A 14,961-nucleotide genomic window follows, 5' to 3' on the forward strand; every position below is an offset into this window, starting at 1 on the left:
ACTGATAATTTTCAAACGAAGCATCAACGTGTTATGATATAATCACAATTCAAATCTATTAGAATCAATCGAGACAATCTCCATTATTAACAGACAACGATGTAATCGATTCTAGCATCCCACATACTTCAGAGAACAGAAGGATAGAATTGATGAAACTTTTAATAGCCATTATATCAAATTAGTGAAACTAACTGCACCTGAATGAATATTTTTTTCAGCCATCATAGATATAAGCGAGGTATATATACCTCGTATGAGTATATACTCATATGAGTGAGGTACAAGTCGTTATATAAGCCCAGTGAAGAAGAAATTATTGTTTGGAGCCTTCCTAGATGAATAATATAGATAAACTGGTCAAAGGTCGAAATAGTTTGTTAGTTATAAGGCTTATCATGAACAGTCCATAACTAGTTATGAGGTTTCTCACTATAAAGGGAAACGGCTGGAGTTTGGATGTATTAGTTACCGTTCATTATTTCTCATTGTAGGCAAAGGTTTCTCTGTGAGAGATTAATAGAACAAGAGACCTGTGTTGCATACGTAAAGTTGGCCTTGTTCATCCTAGAAGTCAAACGTGGAAGCTCCTCTTAGCTGTCAATAATATTATTTCCATTCTAACTTAAATTTCAAAGGGGATCCTCCAACAGAAATTGAAGACTGGAAGACAGAAACTAGAACAGGAATACTCAAGTGAGAGATAATAATCAACAATGTCGGTTGCTTAGAGGCTGCGTGGCTGAGAAGCTCTAAATTGCAATTTATTTTCAATTCATTTATTCGTCAATTACATGAACACACATAGAATGACTTTGTTGTAGTCTAGGTAGAGCATAAACATTTTAAAAATACTTACTTTTTGCATTGTTACTACCTCATTTACAGCGAAACGCAGTAATAGATTTTCATGAAATTTGACAGGAATGTTCCTTTTTTAAATTTCGCATCGACGTATAAATCCGGTTTTTTGAAATTTTGCATTTTAAGGATAATACAGAAGGAAAAGGAGTCTCCTTTGAACGCCAATATTACCGCAAAAATCAGAATTTAGAATTATTCATCATAAATCAGCTGTCTAGTGGACTATAATACTACCCGTTCAAAAACATCGAACATCTTGAAAATGTATCTTTCCATTAACGTTGTAGACAGTTGCAGCCAGACCTGATAACAGCGCTCACACTCACATTCCGGGACGACACGTCACGGTACGATATAGGACAGAAAGCTCTATGTTTATTTAGGATTTTTTCTAGACATTTTAAATTGATAAACTATTTATTAATTTTTGTGAAAACAACAACAGGTCAATGTAACTTACTGAGCGCGAGGTCTACTGTTCACAGAACTACTAGTATATTATAGTGTTTCGTTATGGAAAATAACGTCATAGTATTACATTCTCGAATTGTTAAATGAAAATACTAAGAAATTGTCAAAAACCACTTTAATTTGTAGAGTTTTGAGTGAAATATTTTTGTTTTTAATCAGTTTTTAAAAATCAAAATTCAAAATTTTTAGTTTTGTCATTAGTTTTGAAGTGGAAAATGGACTTTTTGAAGTGAAAGTGAAATCTTAACCTTATTCTTTTTGAATCTTTTATTTGTTAAAATTTGGGAGAAGACAGTTTTGGGCTATGCCTGTTGTCTTCTCCCAATCATATTATATTTATTATAATTATGATCTGTAATTGCCAATGAAATAAATAAATTTTCCCGAATTGTGATTGAAAATTGAGTATAGACTATTAGTCTAAGAACTATTAGTTAGTTAGCACTTCCAAACACAGATATTGAATGAATAAATTTTTGTGCTAGTGGTCTTAAAAACAAGTGATAAAAATTGAGAATTTCTGTCCTGTCAATTCTGTGTTATGATGGAAAAATGTTGGGTAAGTCACAGGGAGAACTTAGCTACATTTTCTCCCTCAGGGAAATTGTCAGACGTTCCCTCCTTAGAGAAAAGGTTGCTTCAAAGTCCCCAGATGTACGAGTGACTTTATTCGTATTGTAATATAATATCGGGGCACCGAGCTTCGCTCGTTATTTTCATTCATTGATAAACGGAACATAATTCTTTAAAATTATCGTGTTCATATTTTACAGCTGGCTATACGTCAGCTTATGAATTTCGGGTATGAGATATTTTGATTTTCCACAGACGCACTTCTTTATTATCCACAGACTAAGAAAGTCTCAGCTGTTTTTCCAAGGATGAATTATCCTTTTAATGTCGTTCAGCGAGTTTTCCCAGGGCTGAGACCTAGTGCAATCGAATTTTTATATTATAAACATTTCATGTTCCAAATTTCGTGAGAATCGTTGGAGCCGTTTTCAAGATCCGGTGAAATAAAAACATATAAACATCTAAACATATAAAACGAAATTGCTTAATTAATAGTACAGGATAGTGATGACATAGTATATCTTGTATTCTTTACATGGTTTAGTATCTTCGAGTATACAAAATAAATTCAAATATACTACTCTCCGATTTGTGGGCTAGTCTACTAATATACTACTCTATTCTACTTGTAGATTTGTGGGCGAGTGTCAATTCTTTCTATGTCTGAGTCTTTGTCAAGCATAGCTTATATATTGCTCAGTGTATTAGTATTACTCAGTAACTATAATCGTATACAGCAAACTACAGAGACATTTACTATTGACTACTATACCATAGGGGCAATAGTGGGCGAAAACTTGTAATCAAGTATAAAAAGACACCAACTGGATTTCTCCATTTAGAGATGGAAAATCTTGTCAATGGCACTTGACCCGTTACGGTTCGTTGAATAAAGGAAAAATAAATAGAAGTAAAAGAGCCAACCCTGTTTTATTTGGATCGTGATTTGAAGTATGCGAAGTGATACACGCCAGAATAAACAGTTTATACATGACAGAATCAATAATTCATGAGGAGCGATTGAATATGATCGAGAAACCGAGAGAGAAAAAGATTCAGATTGAGTGAGTGATGAGTGAGAGTGTGTGTAAGAGAGAGAGAGAACAAATAAGTTGGTGATATAGATGTAGACATTACAAATGGTTGGTGATAGAAGAAAAGCTACAGAATGTATATCCAGTTAGTGTTTGTTGTACACTTATGGAAATAGTTTAAAAGGATATAATCATATAAATAATGATGAAAACAAAATTATATCCATATAAATATTATTATTCAATAAGCTACGTTCTCTTACAATTTTATAACCTCTATGTGCCTTTTTCCAATAAATTCAATTTTGCTTTAACAGAGCATTCACAAGTTTCTTAGAGCAATTCTCGAAACAGTCTCATGAATTGATTTGTGAAACTAGAAAAATTGTAGATAAATTTCAAGTATAATCCTCTTCTATAACCGATCTCAACATGAAGTTTTGACTGATATTTATTGATTGATTAAACCATTTTGGTAACGACTCGATATTATCGAAACCGCTAATCTATTGAAACAATTTGAGATACAAGTTTTGGTTTTTAACAATCTCTAGTGGATTTTAAAGCTTAACAGCAGCTTTATACATTCAACAGCAGGGTAGCCTATACAGTACGGCTGAAGCGCTACGATTGGCCATTGACTGTCGAACAATAGAGGTTGAGGTCTACTGTCATTGGCCAAGACTAAAAACGCCCACACGGTAATGAGAATCGATTTTAGTCTCAGCCAATTAGTTGAAGTGTAGCAAGGTTTTGTCATATTGTCATTGATATGCATATTGAATAAAACGAATTGTTACAAACACTCTAAAAGTTATAAAACAAAAAGTTTTTTTCTGTGAAAATTTAAAATTGAGTATTAACCGTCTTCAACCTCAAAATTGTTCAAATCAAATTGTCCAGCAATCAGATTTTTAACTTAAATATGTGAAAGGCTGGTTCGCCTCCATGGTGCACATTGGGTAACGCTAAATGGACTAGCAAATAATGGCAGTCAGACAAACTTATGTTTGTGTTCTCCTGACCGAAAACTACACAACATTTCAAAGAATTTAGAAATATACAGAGTATATCTAGTCATTTGACTCATGATCTATTTATTTATTATTCGAATTTTACAAGAAAGCTATATATTTATGTTGTTTGTCTAATTTAAGGATAACGGATCTGATTTTTATTTCTGTATTCAATGATTTAAGTATATTCTAGTACTATAAATAGTAATAAATTGAAACTATTTCCCAATGAAAAAATTGTAATATAATTCCAATTCCAAGTTCAATTCTAACTATTCCAATTATCTAAGTGATAGTTCACATATCTAATATCGTTCTATATTTCATTCCCAATTATCCAATATTAGTAATAAAACTACCGTATTTTCTAGTGACAAATTCAAATTTTATACAATGTTATTCAAGTACTATTACTAGTAATAATTATTGAGAATACAGAATTCTCTAGTGTCAATTTATATTAATATTCTATTTAATATGCAACAACGCACTGATTTCAGAAAACGGCTCACTTCTGCAAAAAAGCATAATAATCTGTTAAAATTTCATAGATATTACAACACTGAATATATTATAAGAGACCTGAGAGAAGAATAAAGTGCAGGAAATTTGATTATATCAGCAACCTTCACCCGGCTGCAGACTGTATGATCCTTCCGCCGAACATGTGAGGATTATGTGCATATTATAGGCAACATATGCAAACCTCGACATATGCAGCACCCGGTGTTAGTCACCGAATCGGCGGAGTAATTCATTGGACAGTCAATTTATTTGTACTGGCTGTAATGATAACTACGACCTATTTTACATGACTGCATAAAACTAACGACCCGCTAATAAGTTACGACGATCGCTTAAAGCCAGCCGTGTGCTTAAATGAACTTAACTTTCTTGGTAAAGTTGAAGTCCAACCATGTACAAAACAGGACTTGTCCGCTCGATTGGGGTCAAGTATATCGTTTCAACCACTGGTCTGTGTCTTAAAACGTATTGTCGAGGTGATCTGGTGGATTCTGAGGTGGAATCCACAATCCACCCGTTTCCAGACAATCACACTGTTGCGGACTGACGACAACTGGAGACTGTCGCTGGTTTTGTAATCGGTAACGAGGAACGTCGTGAGTGAGTCACTACCAGACTGGCTGGTGAAAATGTGAAAGAATTCAACCGAAAACTTGACACAATGTATCAAATGAAGTGTACTATCATTATGGAGTGGGACAATAAGATGTGATTTATTGACCGAACGCAGTGAGGTCTGTTCTAACTCGAATTTTCTTTCGTCTGTCTGTATGTAATGCATTTACGGCCAAAGGGGGTGATAGAATTCTATGAGCTTTGGCAGGAATATTCCTTTTTCAACTGCGCATCGAAGAATATACAAGGTTTATTGAAATTTTGCATTTTAAGGATAATATGAAAAGAAAAGGAATTCCTCCATACTCTGATATCACTATATTTAACATCTACTCTGATGATAGGATTAATCAGACTATAGAATTATTCATAATCAATCAGCTGACAAGTGGATTACACAGATGTCTGGAGAATCTATTTCTATAATGTCTATAGTTTCAATCAAATACCTTAAAGAGGTCTTTAAGGTCTTTGGTTTCAATATTTAGTTTTGCAGTCATGGTATTATTTTGCGTGCCAATATCAATATTCTCACATTTGAAAAAAACTGATTTATTTGGAAATTAAAAATAATCAAATTATCTAAATAATGCTAAAGAAATAATATGCTATTGCTGGTAAAAAATTAATTTTCATCACATGGAAAGATTATCACGGAACTGGATGATTTAAATGATATGGAATACAAATTTAAACGTGAATTGAGTTTGTTAACATTTCAAACAGGTGACATCAGATACTTGTGGATGAGAAAACTGCGTTAGGTCTACTTTTCACAGAACTACTAGTTCATTTTTGTTGGAGACAAGACCACAAGTTTAAGAGGTTGATAGGACTCGTTAAGCCCAGTGAGTGACAAACCCTATCAAAAATATCTCCTTATGCTACCTGTATATCATATAACGAAAAAAAACTTCATTTCTTCATTGTATAAATAGTGTTCGGAACTAATAAAGGCATCATTTATTACTAGCAGGTAACCCGTGATTCGCAAGGGTCTAATTGAAAACTTGACAAACTGAAATCTTGAAGAATTTAAAACTGGCCTATTATATTACCATCTTCTGTGAATTAAGAATCTATATGCAAAATTTCACTTCCTAACATCTTCTACACATTGAAAATATTATAACCTTTGTGAAAGACAAATAAGTTTCCAAGTTTGGAAAGTATTAATTTGGGACGTTAAGTAACGCTAAATTAACGATTTATAACATTTTTATTGAGAGGGCTGACGTAATCTGGGCCAACTTCAAAGACGTGTATTTGTGAGTATGATTGATTGTTAATGTCAAGAAAATCATCATCAGAAAATAATGACATCAGCACTGTCATTGTTCAGAAATCATGCCATATTACAATAAAATATAGAGATTATTATTAAACGAAAATCCAAATTAAATACTTTAATTCACCCCGAAGACTTCTGCTACTGCAAATACTGACAACAGGGTAAACAGCTTGATGGAAATTCGATGAGCGCACTGGGTTCAGTTCCCGGGCTGACAAATAATTTTTAAAATATAGAGAAAACATGCCATCTTTTAAGAAAGTATATAGAAAATCATATCTTCTTTCAAGAAAACCCTGAAATATCACGAGAAAGTTTATTAGGCTACATCCCTTTCTTAGATGAAAATCATGTCATCTTTCAAGAAAGTATGGAGATAAATCATGTCATCTTAGAAAGAAAATCACGAATTTTTTCTTACAGGAATATGTAAAGATAATCATGTCATCTTCCAAGTAAATTATTCTTCAACATTTATTTTTCATGTGAAGTGGATTGTACAGTGTATGTTGTTGTAGCGTTTCATACAATTCAATAATATTATAGAAGAGAGCTGTATGGGAACTACACAGGAACCACTGCAGGATAATAAGCGCCAAAAGAGAGTAGTAGATGAGAGCTTTTCAAACAAACAGACCTAACCTTCTACACACTTATTCAGGAACACATCAATCACACATTGTATGCTAAGTAAATAGATTCTGCATGTATCCGTAATAGCAGCATACACATGCGATGCATGGATTGGAGCCAATGACGCGACTCAAGACATCTCTCGTATTATAGAGACACTAATCTCCATTCCAGCCTTTACCATTTATGATGGACTGACCCCAATATACGCAGCTTGTAACTCGGCACTACAGAGATCTCATTCTCTCACACGGCTTCTATGAAGTACGAAATTTGTCTTTTGTCATTTATTCGGCTGTCCGTATTTTAATGAGACCGATGATAATAATACTGATAACTGACTACAAAGCGGCGTCAAATATGGCTGGCGACAATCCATTTGCAGCTTCACATCTTTCATCTGTCGATTGTTGTGTAATCGATTTCACTACCGCAGTTGGAGATTGTGGGATGCTAACTGGACGCTATCTCGAGGAAAAGTAGGTGAACCAGCATGATTTTCCTGCTGAATGATTTTCGGAGAGTGAAACTTTGGAACCAAACTTTGAAACGTATGAAGAGGAGGAGACTTGAACGCCATTTCGAGGAAAAGTAGCACGAATCAGCATGATTTTCCTGGTGGATGATTTTTGGAGAGTAAAACTTTGAAACCAAATTTCGACCTGTCATAGATTTGAAATGTATACAGGAGAAGAGACATGAATTCTCATCAGCTACTGATGAGCTGGATTCGAACAAAACAGTTAAAATATAATTCCACGAGTTTTGATTGGACTACTCCCACTCAGCCCGGCCGAACGAGTATGAATAATGTCGTCATAACTTATGGGAATTGAATTTCAACTGTTCACTGTTACTGTTGAATTGGAATACTTTGAATCTCAATTTTGACCTGTCATAGATTGAAAACCTATACTGGACTTCTCATCCGCTTTAATCTGAAACCAAATTTTGATCTGACATAGATCAGAAACGTATATAGAACTATTCATCTGCTGCAATACTAGTTCATCTGCTGTTCATGTTACATATGCTACACATGCTAATCATGCATGTGGATGTGACTGGAATATCGATGGTATTTATTTATTTTTTTAGCGTATGGCAGATATAGCTCATGAGTCTCAAATGCCTAGATATATACACTGTATATTTCAAAATTCTTTGAGATGTTGTGTATCTTATCTATGGTAAGATTCACATTATAGAGTCAGTGGAAATAAAATGACGGCAAAGTTGACAAGTTTCCTTTTACACTGCCTTCTAAAGCTGCGATTTAATATTCCAGGAAATAATCATCCAATATTAATTGTTGATTCTTGTTAGTAGGGATCAATCATATCTCAAATTTAATATTATATATATTCATTTGTCAAGAATAGTGATTTGTACATCTAGAGTGAAGTACATATAGAGTGTACAGCTTTTTCTCCCTGAGGGAGAAGTTTGATGCCCGAGGCGAAGCCGAGGGGAACAATTTCCCTGTGGGAAAAAAAGTTATTTGTATATCTAGAGTGAAAAGTACCGTACCGCTTTTTCTCACTGAGGGGAAAAGTTTGAAGCCCGAGGCGAAGCCGAGGGCAACAATTTCCCTGAGGGAGAGAAAGCATTTATCACTCCTGATGTACACAACATTTTTCCTCCACCTGAATTTTTTTATAGAAACTGCAAATCAAATAATTTTGATAACCTCACGTTATTGGTGACAATGTTTTCTTTTACAACATAACCTAAAATCTAAAACCTAAAAACCGGTAGTCTGGTTGGCACTGCCGATTGCGCTATCTATCGACAAAAGTTGTAACAATTATCAGCTGGCCGACTATCAACAATGGGTGACTACAGTTTGCGCGTTTCAGATTTGAATATTGCAGATGAAAAATATTTGTTGGCTGGTATTTGGAATAGAATAAAATATTTTAAAATATGTATTTTATTTTTCTCATCTACTAATATTAAGTATGTGATATCATACAAACATATATTTCATGAGTTGATCAAATTTCTGGTTGATGTATTGAATTCAGTTGACTCAATGACAGACACCTCAATTATGCTTCCTCATCTGAGCTTAGACCTTCTAACCTATTTCGAATGTAAGTTTTCAAAATAGAGATGCTTATCATGCTATTTAAATGGAGTTACTTTTACGCCCTAGGGAGTTTTTCTGTTTTTTCGTCCCGAGAGCGAAAAAGTGACACTTTAGTATTATGTTCCAGGGAGTAAAGTAAGCACTATAGACAGTAGGTGGAGGAAAAAGCATTTTTCACTAGTGATTTTATACTCAACGTTTTTCCTAGACCTACACTTTTATAAAAACTGCAAATAATAATATATTTTCATTATTTAGATGAAATATTCTAGTAGTTCGTCATATGTCTACATGGTCTACAAAATGAGAACGTTAATATACTATATTGATATCAGTAATAATTCTCCACTTATTCTCTGAGAGAGAGAGGGAGAAAAGAGTTAGAATTTGGATAGAGAGAGCCACAATGTAGAGTGGGTGAGTAAGGGGGAGAGAAGGATGAAAAATGTAGAATCAAATGGAAAAAACGTTGTAGTATTATGAAGCATTTTCACTCGTCTTCACGCCTCTCTTGCTCAGAGTAAGCCGTGTTTGATGTAGTTTTGTCTGGTGAAATCTCTGTCTGTTGAAAAAACTCTAGTTGGAAGTGAAAATTATTAGGATGGATGAATTGTTCAGGGGTTGAAAATAGATTTTTTTATCCTAGGAACTAATAATGCTGACGTTGATTCTAGTGAGAAAAATATTATTGAACAAACAACTCGCCCAATTATTTCCAATCATTGCAGATTGAACTCGTCAGACTGTGAACCATGAAATAACGCACAACGAAAAAATCAACTCGAGTCCAATACTGAAAAAAACACGTTCATCAACAAATAAAATACTTTTCCTGTTATCTTACAAACGTATCCACTCTTTCCGTTCCCTGCCTTGCAGTATTGAAAATTCATAATCTTTTCAATTTCCATTGTTTTTCCTCTCGTTACGGGGAACTCGAGTGCCCCTAGAACATGATTTCAATGTTTTCTAATAGACTTCATCAGGTAAATACGTCAGCCGTGTCCATATTGACTCTCAAAATCGTCGATTTTATGCGAGATGGATTGAAAATCAATACTGTGATTGAAGGAAGCAGGTCTATATTGACTCTCAAAATTGTCGATTTCATGCGAGATGGGAATGAAAATCAATACTTTGGAGGAAGCGATACCTTTCATTGTTAGTCAATATCAAAATCAATTCTTTGATTGAAGGAAGCAGGTCTATATTTTTACTCTCAAAATCAATTCTTTGATTGAAGGAAGCAAGTCTATATTTACTCTCAAAATCGACGATTTGATGCGAGATGGGAATGAAAATCAATACTTTGAAGGAAGTGATACCTTTCATTGTTAGTCGCATGCATGTAGGTTTATCGAATCTTCTCGTGTGTAATTAATATTATTTTGGTGTGAAACGTGAGTCGAGAATGTTTTACATTCAGCTTGCCTCCTCCCTAATCACTCTTTAGATGTAATTAATGACTTAACAAACTGCTTTTATCCGACTACAGGATTCATTCAACATCCAGACTACCATATGGCCGAAATATTTCACAGCCTTCCTATGCAGTAGACTGACTTCTGAAGGCAGTTTATCTGCTCCTGCTTCTGTAATAGGAATTATAAATAATTCCTATTACAGAAGCGGGAGCAGATAAACTGCCTTCAGAAGTCAGTCTACTGCATAGGAAGGCTGTGAAATATTTCGGCCATATGGTAGTCTGGATGTTGAATGAATCCTGTAGTCGGATAAAAGCAGTTTGTTAAGTCATTAATTACATCTAGAGAGTGATTAGGGAGGAGGCAAGCTGAATGTAAAACATTCTCGACTCACGTTTCACACCAAAATAATATTAATTACACACGAGAAGATTCGATAAACCTACAGGCATGCGACTAACAATGAAAGGTATAGCTTCCTTCAAAGTATTGATTTTCATTCCCATCTCGCATCAAATCGTCGATTTTGAGAGTCAATATAGACCTGCTTCCTTCAATCAAAGAATTGATTTTGAGAGTAAAATATAGACTTGCTTCCTTCAATCAAAGAATTGATTTTGATATTGACTAACAATGAAAGGTATCGCTTCCTCCAAAGTATTGATTTTCATTCCCATCTCGCATGAAATCGACAATTTTGAGAGTCAATATAGACCTGCTTCCTTCAATCACAGTATTGATTTTCAATCCATCTCGCATAAAATCGACGATTTTGAGAGTCAATATGGACACGGCTGACGTATTTACCTGATGAAGTCTATTAGAAAACATTGAAATCATGTTCTAGGGGCACTCGAGTTCCCCGTAACGAGAGGAAAAACAATGGAAATTGAAAAGATTATGAATTTTTAATACTGCAAGGCAGGGAACGGAAAGAGTGGATTCGTTTGTAAGATAACAGGAAAAGTATTTTATTTGTTGATGAACGTGTTTTTTCAGTATTGGACTCGAGTTGATTTTTTCGTTGTGCGTTATTTCATGGTTCACAGTCTGACGAGTTCAATCTGCAATGATTGGATATAATTGGACGAGTTGTTTGTTCAATAATATTTTTCTCACTAAAATCAACGTCAGCATTATTAGTTCCTACGAATGAAAAAATCTATTTTCAACCCCTGAACAATTCATCCATCCTAATAATTTTCACTTCCAACTAGAGTTTTTTCAACAGACAGAGATTTCACGAGACAAAACTACATCAAACACGGCTTACTCTGAGCAAGAGAGGCGTGAAGACGAGTGAAAATGCTTCATAATACTACAACGTTTTTTCCATTTGATTCTACATTTTTCATCCTTCTCTCCCCCTTACTCACCCACTCTTCATTGTAGCTCTCTCTATCCAAATTCTTACTCTGTTCTCCCTCTCTCTCAGAGAATAAGTGGAGAATTATTACTCAGATTATTATAAGAAAAGAGAATAGGAGAATTATACATTCTTTGGACGAATTGGCGATCTCATTTCTATGGATTTGAATATGATTTTTTTAATGAAAGATTAATGTTTTGATGGAATTAATAAATATATAATGATATTAAATACATTGTTATTGTATAAATTGTTTGGCAAAAAAGTGCTGCAATACCAATATATGACCTTTGGGAGGTGCAATTAAACAATGAATCATAATTGACTTGCAGTTACTAACAATTTATTAATGTCTGGGCAGTTTTTGTGTCAAAACTCTTCATGTAATAGCTGTGCTTCTGGTATTCATACTTATCATGATACTAGCTATGATTCAGTTCAGAACTACTGTAATCAAAATTATTTTATTAAGGCACTAACCGTTAGTTTTGCTATACCTTAGTACCCTGATATTGTATTTGAGTCTGTTTTTCTAATAGATAAGAGAAAATAATGATGTGGAAAACTTCCACGATAACTTCTAAGTCTACTTGACAAATTATGGGAACTCAATGATAAATTGGTGTTACTCTCTAAACTCTTAGCCCCTCTTTCCAGCTAAAAATGTGGAACAAAATTCAACTTCTCTTGCTCAGCCTTTCTTGGAATAAATAAATAACCCTGTTATTGCACACTTATCATTGAATACACGTTCCAGGACAATAAAATGTAATTGATGTAGAAGTGGCTGAATCAGTAGTTCACGCCTCCAAAACCAGGGAGCCTTCTGATTGGTCAATGGGTTGATTAGCCGCCATTTCACCTTTGCAGCTCTCTACCAATAGGAAGCAAGCAGCTTGAGAGTGTCACATGCGAGTCAGTTCATTGGTTCTCGTGGCAACTTGGTATTTAATCATAATAAAAGCTTGACCGGCTATTGTACAACCGGCTCTAGTGATATCCTATTATATTAAGCGAGCAATTTCTGTATTTATATTATATCTGGTTATTTATGTTTAACGGATCTCGAAAACGGCTCTAACGATTTTCACGAAATTTGGAACATAGTCGGTTTATGATATGAAGATTCGATTGCACTAGGTCTCATCCTTGAGAAAACTCGCTGAACGACATTAAAAGGATGGTTCATCCTTGGCTGAAACAGCTGTGGATAGTAAAAAAGTGAGTATCTGAAAAATCAAAATATCGCAAATCGCATCCCCGAAATTCATAAGATGACGTATAGCCAGCTGTGAAATATAGACACGATCATTTTAGTGAATTGTGTTTTGTTTATCAATAAATAAAAATAACGAGCGAAGCTCGGTCCCCCGATATTAAGAATTGAAAGTAGACAGTGTAATTGATTATCATGATGGTTATCATGATTGTTAATGATAAGGAAACTGATAACTCACGTTAGACCAACTTTTCATGGTGGAGATTAATATTGACAATTCTCTCATGGTTCTACATTGAGCATTTGTGACTTAATCCCATTATGATCCCTTTCACCCTGCATCTGCACGTTGCAAGTCGCGAGTTGCAAGTTGAAACTTCTTCATTGAACATTTGTGACTTAATCCCATTATGATCCCTTTCACCCTGCATCTGTACGTTGCAAGTTGCAAAGTTGCAAGTCGCGAGTTGCACGTTGCAAGTCGCGAGTTGACCTCCAGCTGATGTGCATTTCACAGAAAAGCAGTGCAGAGTAGATGACTAGAGTATGTTCTTGACCGATGCCCTTGTTTGTCTCCTCACGTTTGCACCCTTGAGCAACTTCTGTTTCATCCAGTCGATGCTATCTCTTTCATTGGCAGCTGTTTCTGTCACCGGTATATCTCATCCCTTCAAACTACTTAGATCTAAGCATCTTGCCCTTGAATGTACTCCACTGATCAGATTTACTCACACTCTCTCCTACCTCATCATTTTCCGTCTCACTCCTACTTTCTAACTCGCTCTCTGTCTCTCTCCTCTGGTTATATTCTGTCTCTCTTTCCTCTGGTTATATTCTGTCTCTCTTTCCTCTGGTTATATTCTGTATCTCTAAATTTGGGAAAGGAGCAGTTTTGAACTTAAAGCCTGTTGTTCATTTCCCAATCATTCATAGTTAAGAATGATATCTTCTATCTTCTTCTATATTATATAAAAGCGAAATGGCACTCACTCACTGACTGACTGACTGACTGACTCACTCACTCACTCACTCGCAGAACTAAAAATCTACCGGACCAAAAACGTTCAAATTTGGTAGGTATGTTCAGTTGGCCCTTTAGAGGCGCACTAAGAAATCTTTTGGCAATATTCCAACTCTAAGGGTGGTTTTTAAGGGTTTAAAGTTCGTCTTTTAGCATGTATGTTCTTCTTATTCTCTTAATTTATAATTGAAAAATGTCCATACCATATGTTAATATAGAGCTATAATCTAGAGAGAGTACCTCTTCGAAACAGTGTTGTTAACTGCTAACTAAATTAATCATTTTGTCAGGTTGGCATTAAGTTGAGTTGACTTTCTTAGGTTGGCACCAAGTTGAAGATTGAAATGCATTTATCGCGGAAAAATTGGGCACTGCTACTTTAATCAGGGATATTCCTGGGAATATTATATTACTAGCCGTCAGGCTCGCTTCGCTCGCCATATCCGTTTAGCCAGACGTTTAGTCTGGACCCCCGACTGGATGGTCCTAACATATGATAAAAATGCTCAAATGAAAAACTGCTGATCTCATTCTTGGACGATCCAGTCGGGGGTCCAGGGGGCGGAGCCCCCTGGCTAGACGGATATGGCGAGCGAAGCGAGCCTGACGGTTAGTTGAATTATAAATTAATAAAGAGCTTCCTCTCTTCAGTCTGTATATGATACATCATGTTGTTTCACTCTTACTAGTAATTATTCTTAACTCTAGAGCATAAGTTGAATTTTATATTGTTAAACACATGAATGAAAGAACCCTTTTCATTTTTTTTCTTTAACAATGCTTGGTACCATTAGAATGTATTGTTGCGACTCTA

The sequence above is a fragment of the Nilaparvata lugens genome, chromosome 10 (genome assembly GCF_014356525.2).
Source record: "Nilaparvata lugens isolate BPH chromosome 10, ASM1435652v1, whole genome shotgun sequence".
Lineage (NCBI taxonomy): Eukaryota > Metazoa > Arthropoda > Insecta > Hemiptera > Delphacidae > Nilaparvata > Nilaparvata lugens.